The sequence below is a fragment of the Bidens hawaiensis genome, unplaced genomic scaffold, assembly GCF_021521415.1.
Source record: "Bidens hawaiensis isolate Kalapana, Puna unplaced genomic scaffold, B.hawaiensis_p1.1 tig00007952_1, whole genome shotgun sequence".
NCBI classification, from domain to species: domain Eukaryota; kingdom Viridiplantae; phylum Streptophyta; class Magnoliopsida; order Asterales; family Asteraceae; genus Bidens; species Bidens hawaiensis.
Window position 1 is genome coordinate 1,250,394 of NW_027491553.1, and position 9,477 is coordinate 1,259,870.

General features: G+C 36.7%; 1 pseudogene; it reads left to right on the forward strand.

Annotated features, from left to right (window-relative positions):
- Positions 1-2,981: 2,981 nt before the first annotated feature.
- Positions 2,982-4,434, forward strand: LOC143636430 (amino acid transporter AVT1I-like; annotated as a pseudogene).
- Positions 4,435-9,477: the final 5,043 nt, after the last annotated feature.

Consider the following 9,477-nt stretch of genomic DNA (forward strand, 5'->3'; position numbering starts at 1 on the left):
GTTAAACCATTTAATCAGATTTTATGTTTGTGACTCAAGGTGTAAGTTTTATGGATCATAGCTCAGTTGGTCGTGTTGACATAATTGAACCGATCCATTATTCCAACATGTTTAAATTCTATAAGATGTGTGTACAAGTGGTTTGAAAGAGTATATTATGAGATGTTAGTTGAAAATTTGGCATAGACATCTAAGACCATCCCCTATGGGGCGCCCTTGAGGGGCTTTTTGGGCGACAAGGGTGCGGAACACCGCGGTGGGGCGCCATTCAATGCGGCAAGGGTCTGGCCAACTCAACGGCCGCCGTGGTTGAATGAATTTTGGTGGGTCTCCCCTCCAGTGTTCATATAACGGCTTTTTTAATAATAAAAAAAACTAATTAGTTTATTTATAAATACCAACCCATTTTATTAATTTTTACTCAAACAAATACCAAACAAACCCTCAAATTTCACTACAAAAATATCTCAACTCTCTACCATGGATTTTTTCTTAAATTTCACAAGCTCGAGCTCAAATCCAAACCCAAACCTGAACCCAAACCCGAACACGAGCTCGAGCTCAAACCCGAACCAAAACCCAAACACGAACCCAAACCAGTGGGGTCCGGCTCAAATGTTGTGGGTTAGTATGCTCGCAAACAACAATGACCCTACCAACCCTTTCTATGCCAACCAGAATCTACCCATAATGCCTCCAACCGTACAACCGTTTCCGTTTATGCCATTTATGCCTCCACCGCCCCAAACCCAAACACCCCAATACCCGAAACCCAAGTTCCCGAAACCAAGTAAATGAACAGCAAGTTCGTCGCAAATGAAGCCATAAAAATAAGGTTGAGGCCGATCAAACACCCATCGAAAAGTTTGACAGGAAAGAGTGGGAAGACGACGAGGAAGCAGTGTTGGCGCAAGCATGGATCGACTCATCCGAAGATTCAATCCTAGGTGATGATAAACGCTCCTCGATATTTTGGGCAGAAATACGTGGAAAGTTCTTTGAGATAATGGGTCGAGGTCGCTACCGTGGGGATGATTTCGTCACCAACAAATGAAAGACAATGGTTAAAAAAATGAACCGCTTCTCCAAATTCATACTCGCCTTACGAATAACAAAGGAAGCGGCATGAACGATACTGACCTCCTTGAGGATATCTTGAAACAATACAAGGGCCTTCATGGTCACGACTTCGGCATGGGCATGTTTGGAATTTGGAGGAAATGCACGAGCTAGCCAAAATGACATCCTATCCCGACATCTTCACCGCGCCCGTCCAAACGGTCAAAAACAACATCTACTTCGGCCAATCAATCGTCGTCTCAAGCCGGGTCGGATGCTCGTTCTCAATTTAACTTGAAGGAGATTGATCCCGATTTTCTTTTTGATGAATCAGATGAGTTTCCACGTCTGGTAGGAAGAGAGAAGGCCAAGGCGGCGGCTAGAGGTGGGGGGTCTTCATCAATAACGACATCCTCGATTAGTTCCGACGTGAGCGCGCGGTTTGACAACTTGGAGCTTGTACTTAAAGAGTTTCGCGAAGAGAAAAAACAAAGCCATGAAGAAAGAAAAACGATGCATGCGGAATACAAAGCCATGCATGAAGAAAGAAAGAAGGCTACATCGGAGCGGCAACGAGAGAAAGATTTCATGCTCCTCGCAAAGGATCTCTCGCATCTAGATCCGGCCACGCGGGCGTTTTTGGAGGAAAAAAAAAAGCAAGGATAATGACAAAATACGCAAACGAGGAATCGGACGCCGAATATTAGTTCTATTTTTTTTCTATTTGTATGTTTTTTTTATGTTTTTTGTAGTTTAATTAAGTTTGATTTTTATTATATTTTAAGTTTAATAAAGTTGTTGGTTTTTTAGTTTTATATAAAAAAATAAAAAATTGAAGGGGCTTCGAAGCCCCCTCACCATAGAGGAGCATTTTTGAGGTGGGGTTTTGAAGCCCCAATACCCACGTGACGCTGACGTGACACTGGGGAAGGGCTTCGGAGCCTCTCACAATAAAGGATGGTCTAAGAAGCATGACGTACGTTGTGTTTTTTGATTGGTTTTTCCTTTATTTTCAAAGGGAAAGAAAGGAAGTAGGGTCATCTCCTAGGTTTTGCCGTACTTTTTCTATGGTCTCTCATTTTCCTTTTATTTAACTTTACATCAAGAATCAGGCTTCTCCTTGTTTTATTAATATATTGCAATCGCGTTACACGGTTCGACGACTTTCTTTGTATAGTGAAACATGTGTTTGTGTTATAATAATTAAGAAAGTGAAAGCAAATATACATTATATTAATAATGAAAATGAATGATCATGTGTTTGTACTATAATAATTGGGTTATTTAAAAAATTTGTAACTCGCTTAAAAAAAGCTTGCTCAATTCATATTAGTTTGAAACCGAGCCAACTTCAGCCAGCTCAGTATGTGAATAAGCCGCTATCGAGCCAAGGGTCACTTGCTCGGTTTGGCTAGAAATACTTAACTTTACTTTATTATGCCAAATTAAGGGCCTTTGGCTTAGCTAGTTAATCCTATAAAATTGTTATAAGAATGTTTTTCTAAATGGGTTCAAACCCCTTTAATTGATAAAAAAATTTAAAAATAAACGCCGTTGAAAGAAAATTAAAAAACAAAAAAAAAAGAAAAAAAAATTATCATAATGTATGTGTTTTAAAATGGTAAATGGCTGAAACTTGTAATAATATTTTATTAGTCACATTTTGTTTTGGTTGATCGATTGATTGATTTGTTTATACATACAAGATAAACGTGGTAAGGTTTATTGCTTGAATATAAAGGTTTATAAGATATCATTTATAAGTTGTAGAGTTATTGTTTAAAAAAAAAAAAAAAACATTAGGTATAATTATATATATAATTATAAGCATAATCATAACCATCTCTTATTAAGTTTGGGCATAAGGGAAAACGTACAGTCCTTATACGAAGGTTGGTTTAGAGATATTCTGTGTGTAATTAATGGGGGACAAAACTCAGCAAGATTACTCTGTTATAATACCATTACTGCATGGCAATGGCGACGTGGTTATAAATTCAAAAGATGAGCAATGCACAAACATAGGCAACGCCTCTTTCATAAGTACTTGTTTCAATTGTCTCAATGCTCTCTCAGGTACTATTATTTATTCCATGTCTTGTAATCATATTTTCATTCACAGAACCCTAAATTTAATTTATCATGTTTCTAGGAATTGGAATAGTATCACTTCCATATGCGATGGCGTCAGGAGGTTGGTTGAGCTTGATACTACTTTTTGTAATTGCCGGCTTGACCTTCTACACAGGATTATTGATTCAAAGATGCATGGATACTGATCCAACAATAACAAGTTACCCTGATATTGGGAATCACGCATTCGGGAAAACCGGTAAAGCTATAGTATCAATAACCATGAATATAGAAGTCTACTTCCTAGCAACAGGTTTCCTGATCCTAGAAGGTGATAATTTAAGCTAACTTATTTCCATACATGGATTTTGATGTTTATGGCTATCATATTGGTGCCAAAAGTGGATTTATTGTTCTTGTTGCACTCATTATACTTCCTACATGTTGGTTAGACAACATGAACATTCTATCCTATGTATCCGCGAGTGGAGTTCTTGCCTCGATGGTCATCATAGGATGGGTCTTTTGGGTTGGTGCCGCTGATGGTATTGGTTTTCATGAAAAAGGCAAACTCATGAATCAGAATGGAATTCCTACAGCTATTAGCTTATATACATTATGCTTTTGTGGTCATACAGTTTTCCCAACCCTATATACTTCCATGAAAAACCGACGTCAATACTCAAAGGTACGTTTTGATATCATCATTGTCCATTGATGTGCCTATAATTACATTTATCTCCATTCTTACCAAAACTGTTTGTTGTTCTATGTTGCAGGTCTTGCTCCTTTCTTTTGCCTTATGTGCAGTTACTTACTCATTGATGGCAGTTATTGGTTATCTTATGTTTGGTTCCATGGTCGAGTCACAGATTACCTTAAACCTTCCAACAGACAAGATAAGTTCAAGAGTGGCCATATGCACCATCCTCATAACCCCGGTAGCTAAATATGCACTACAGATAACACCAATCTTAAACGCTATTGAAGCGCATTTTCAAGCTTCTTATTATAGAAGGGAGCGTAGCTTCATAATTAGAACAATTTTGATGATTAGTACTGTAATCGTAGCCCTATCCTTTCCCTTTTTCGTGTATCTGATGTCACTCGTGGGTGCCCTCTTATGTGCCACAACTTCAATAACAATACCATGCTTTTGCTACTTGAAGATCTCAGGAATTTACAAGAGAATCGGGGTTGAGCTGGTGATTGTTGTGTTTGTTCTACTAAGCGGCTTAATTGTTGCAGTTGTTGGTACTTATGTGTCTTTGGGGGATATAATAAACCATCTATGAGCAGCATATTGGACTTGAGAGCTACGTTGGCGCTTTTGTTTTTTGTTTTTATAATCATTATATGTTCTTTGCTATAGTATTCTGTAATTGGAATCCTACAAAGTATTATTAGGATAAGTTTGAAAAAAGATTGTATTTCGTGTAGATTACTTCCAACTTTTTAACAATATTTCCTGATAACTATTCCTAAACAACTTCTAACCATACTTCAATATATTCGATTAATCGGGTTTGTACATGGACCAAACGAGTCACGGGTCATTTGGATGGGTCATCAATCGTTTGCACGTTAGTGTGACTTGGTTATGAGTTTGACCAAGTGGAAAATGTGGGTTATTTAAGAATTTGAATAATACAATATTTATAAAGAGATCATGGAGGAACATGGGAGAGTTCACGTGGGATTGTTTCTGCTTTTTTTTATATCCTTTAATGTCAGTGTTAGCAGTGGCAGATCCAGAAATTTTTTCCAGTGGGTTCACTGTGCGGATCGGTTGAACGGTTCACTGTTCGGGTCGGTTAAGATTTATCATATTATAAAAATACGATGCAATTACAAAAACAAACATCATCCTTAGAAACTAAAAACACATATAATATGAATATGGTGGTCTTTACGAATTAAAAAAAAAATATTCTATAGCTATCCACTATGAGTTTTCATCTTTTGAATACCTAACATTGCATCTTTGACCGAAACTTGTTGAAGGAACTTACTTCCTTTCAACGTAACAAATGCAAAAAAACATTCAAGTATCTATCACTCATGATTGGAAGACGGTGTCAAGAGTTACAACTAAAACAACCATAACCTTTTCAAGTTAGGCGAATAAAATTTAAAATCTTTTTAACTATATTTTAAGTCTACTGATTTAGCAATTTGTTTACTTTCAGGATCTCCTTACACAAACTTATTTCGTTAATATTCAGATTTTATGTTAGTTTAATTTTGTATGATAAAATAGTTATATTGGATTTTTAATTTTTAGTTTATTAATATGGTTAAAATGATGGAAGGTTCTATATATATTTTTTTCAATACAGTGGCTTTTTCTTTTGTTATGTAATAATTTCGATAACTAATCAAGTGTTTCAAGAATCCTCTTTTAACCCTTTTGCCCTATACGTTCACAACCAGTAACAAAAAATTTGCTGAAGTAGAATATTCCTCTTTTAACCCTTCTGCCTGTATTAGTTCACAACCATTAAAAAAAATATGCTGAAGTTGGGAATCAAACCAGGGTTCTTACAATAGAATAGAAGCGTCTTTACCACCAAACCATTAGTCCATTTTGTCTATGGGTTCACTTATAATTTATATATGGGTTCACTCTCATATTTTGTATACGCGTTTTATATAAAATCCGAAACTCAGTGGGTTCCCGTGAACCCGCACCCATGTATATAAATCCGCCCCTGAGTGCCAGATAGGCTTATGTATGAGAAGATTCTCATTTCAACATGCGTAGTCAAAACTAGGCATATCCGTGCATTTTACGTCATGCGGTGTCTAGTTAACTTTTGGGCATTTTACAAAAAATAGGTGTAGTGGGAAAAATATCCTCAAAACGCCTCTATCTCCTCCCCTTCTCTCTATCTCTCACTCACAAAATCCTCAAAATTTGTGTCATGTGCACGTTTTGTAGGAAACACTTGCTCTAAAACGCCTAGCCAAAATGCGGGGAGGGGGGGGGGGTGGGTTGGATGAGAATACTCTTAGACGTCTTGATTTCCTTGTGTAATGTACTTCTAATTTTCAGAGAAAAAGCGTCCCAAATTGTGTGTATAGTTTCTGTTTTGTTCAATAGGGACATGAACCAAAACAATAAGTGTAACTTCCTAGGGCTCATGGAACCCACTTTGACGGTCAGCGCATTCTCCAATAATTTAAATACTTTTGTTGAGCAAAAATAGAAAGACCCGTATGTTTTAACAAGCAACAAAATATATATAATAAGTTTTTTAAATTACGATTAACGTTGTAACAATAAACATAGCAATAATATAGTTTGGTCAATGTTGCCCCAGCTGGTGGTTAGCGTCAAACAAGGGTGGTGGTTGCCGGCTAGGATGGCAGCTACTCAGCGGTCATCACTTGCCTACCTCTACATAATGTTCACCAAAGAAGGAACGGGCTTGGAAGTTAATTGACCATATTTTTTTTACGCTTAATTGGTCGTTATTTCCTTCTTTTTAGTTTTTAAATTTAGTTTGGTCCTAATATTTTCTATGGATTTTAGATTAAGAAAGGATTTTTGACCCAATATATTTAAGATAATTAAGATGCATATCTAATTTACTAAAATTGAAAAATATATATGAAACATATACAAATAAAAAAAATTGGCCCTCAAAATTTACGGTCATCGACCGGTTGTCAAAGCCAATTCGAGGTCTCATTAATCTTTAACAGGCCACCTTGCTTGATTTTAGGCTCGTGCATACTCCGTTACCCGCTGATGAGTCCTTCACTACAACTAGTGAACCCTAGATCTCAAGCACAATAGGTCTCTTGTAAGAGCTCTTCTACTTAAACTTACCCATTACTCACCTTGTCCTTTCCTTTGCGATAAACCAAGTCAACTAGTTCTTTCAATCCCCCACCATCACTCATTTCTTGAGTGTCAAACACATTCTCAGATATATTAAATTAGGGGTATTCATCGGGTCAACTCGATCGTGTTTCGGGTTAATCGGGTCAGGTTAGTCGGGTTTTTCTTAAAAAATATCTAACCCGAAACCCGACCCAATTAAGGTTCGGGTTAGTCGGGTTCGGGTTATTCGGGTTTCGGGTTAGTCGGGTCGGGTTAATCGGGTTGACCATGTTACTTTATAATTTGAAGTTGATTTTTATGTTCGTAACTCGTGGGTTGCAAAATTCTCATTCCATTCAATTTTCAATTTATTTCACAAGTAATTATCTTATAATTACGTATAGGCTTGCAAACGAACAGAATGGACATGAACAAAGGCATGCCTGTGTTTGTTCGTTTAACTTTAAACGAATACGATCACGGACACTTATCCAACAAATATTTGTGTACATGTTCTTTCATTAAAAAATGAACATGTTCGTGTATTTTTATGATCGTTCATTTAAAATATAAACGAACAGTTCATGAACATAAATGAACACAATTAAACAAAGATAAACGAACATAAATGAACGCATTTAAATAAACACAAATATAAACATATTATGGTGATATAATTTCTAAATGCAAATAATATTTAATAATTTTCTATTAATATGTGAACGAACATGAAAGAACGTAAACAAACTTAAATGAATGATCATAAACGAGTGTTCACGAACATAGATGAACGAGTGAAACATTTGTTCATGTCCCTTCGTTTATTTTAAAAGAATTTCTAGTCTAACGGTTCATGAACAAGTAGAAGAATAATTAACTCCTCTATAAAACTTTCAGTATTGACTTTTTAGTGCTTATTTCACATTTTCATTATTGTATTTGAAGTAAATTATCATCACTAATCGGGTTATTTGGGTTAACCCAAAACCCGATTATTTTTCAATAATAAACCCGACCCTATTAACAATTCTGGTTATTCGGGTCAACCCGATTAATACTTTTTTACCCTATTTAACCTGACCCTAATTAGCTTATTCGGGTTCGGGTCAGGTTAATCGGGTTCGGGTATTTTGGACATCCCTATATCAAATACACCCTTGCATATGATCTTACCTCGAAGTCCATCACTTTAAATCTTGAATACTCTAATGTTGACTAGGCTAAGAGTATTAAAACTCGCCGATCCACTTATGGTTACTCCACATTTCTAGGTGGAAATCTTGTTTCAAGGGGTGCTAAGAAACAACTCACTGTTTCTCAATCAAGCTGTGAATCTGAGTTTCGTGTTATGGCCAACACCGTTGCACAATTTATATGGATTACCCATATGCTACATGAACTACATACTCTTCCTCTGGATCGCCCAACCTTGCTTTGTGATAACAAGAGTGCTCTTTTCCTCACACAAAATTTGGTTTCTCACAAACACGGAAAACATATTGAGCTTGACTTCCTTTTCATCTGGGAACTTGTTACCTCCAGTGTAAGGCCAATAATATGTGATTTGCGATATTAAAATGCGAAACTCGTTAATTATATTATGGTCAAGAAAACAATTAATGTGGGTGAGAAATCCGAAAATGAGACGCGAGCTTCGGTGCACGAGTTTAACTTCGACGGGGAGATGTTCTAAAATGTTTGGTTTTAGGTATAAATAGGACATCATTATTAGTTTTTATGTGTGTTTTGTATGGTGAAATCACCCACCCAGGGGGAGCTCCCCTTGTGTGGGGTCGGTTCGTTTATTAATATATCAAATTTTTAACTTATAACGAGATCGTTCAATATCCTTTATATTATCTTTACATTATATGTTTAGTCGTTTGATTTACCGCACCCGACTCGCACGTTTATCAAGAACAAATCCGTTCGTTTTCGGATATGGTATTGTGACCTACACTTGGTATCAGAGCGGGTTTGAATCAACTGATTCAAATTTATTCTTGATTTTCAAGTTCTAGTTTCGCTTTTACCCAAACCGAGAGGAAGTTTTGAAAATAAAGTTTAAAGATCTTGGAAATAAAGTTGGAAATAATCATGCTAGGAGTTTGTCTTTATAGATCCGGCGTTTCGGGATAGTTCCACCATGCTCCAAAATTCCGGCAAGCCTACGGTTCTTCTCTGGAAACGATTCCAGATTTTGGAGATGTAAAAAATCAAACACCAATATTCAGTTGGGTGAGTGTCGGTTATCTCTGATTGTTGCAACTGTGAGATGAAGACAATGGTTTTGGTTTAGGTGGCTGGAAATTGGATTTTAGGTGGCAGTGGTAAACTACGGCGAGTTTTTTGTCAAGGGTTGATTTGAACCGAATCGAGTTTTATTTGAATCGAATCGAGTTTTCAAAACTCAACTCGATTCAAAGGAAAACTCGATTCGATTCAAGCTTGTTTTTTCGGTGAAGAGATTCGGACACCGGTGAACGGTTTTCCATGGAGTTTGGGGTGGAGACCGG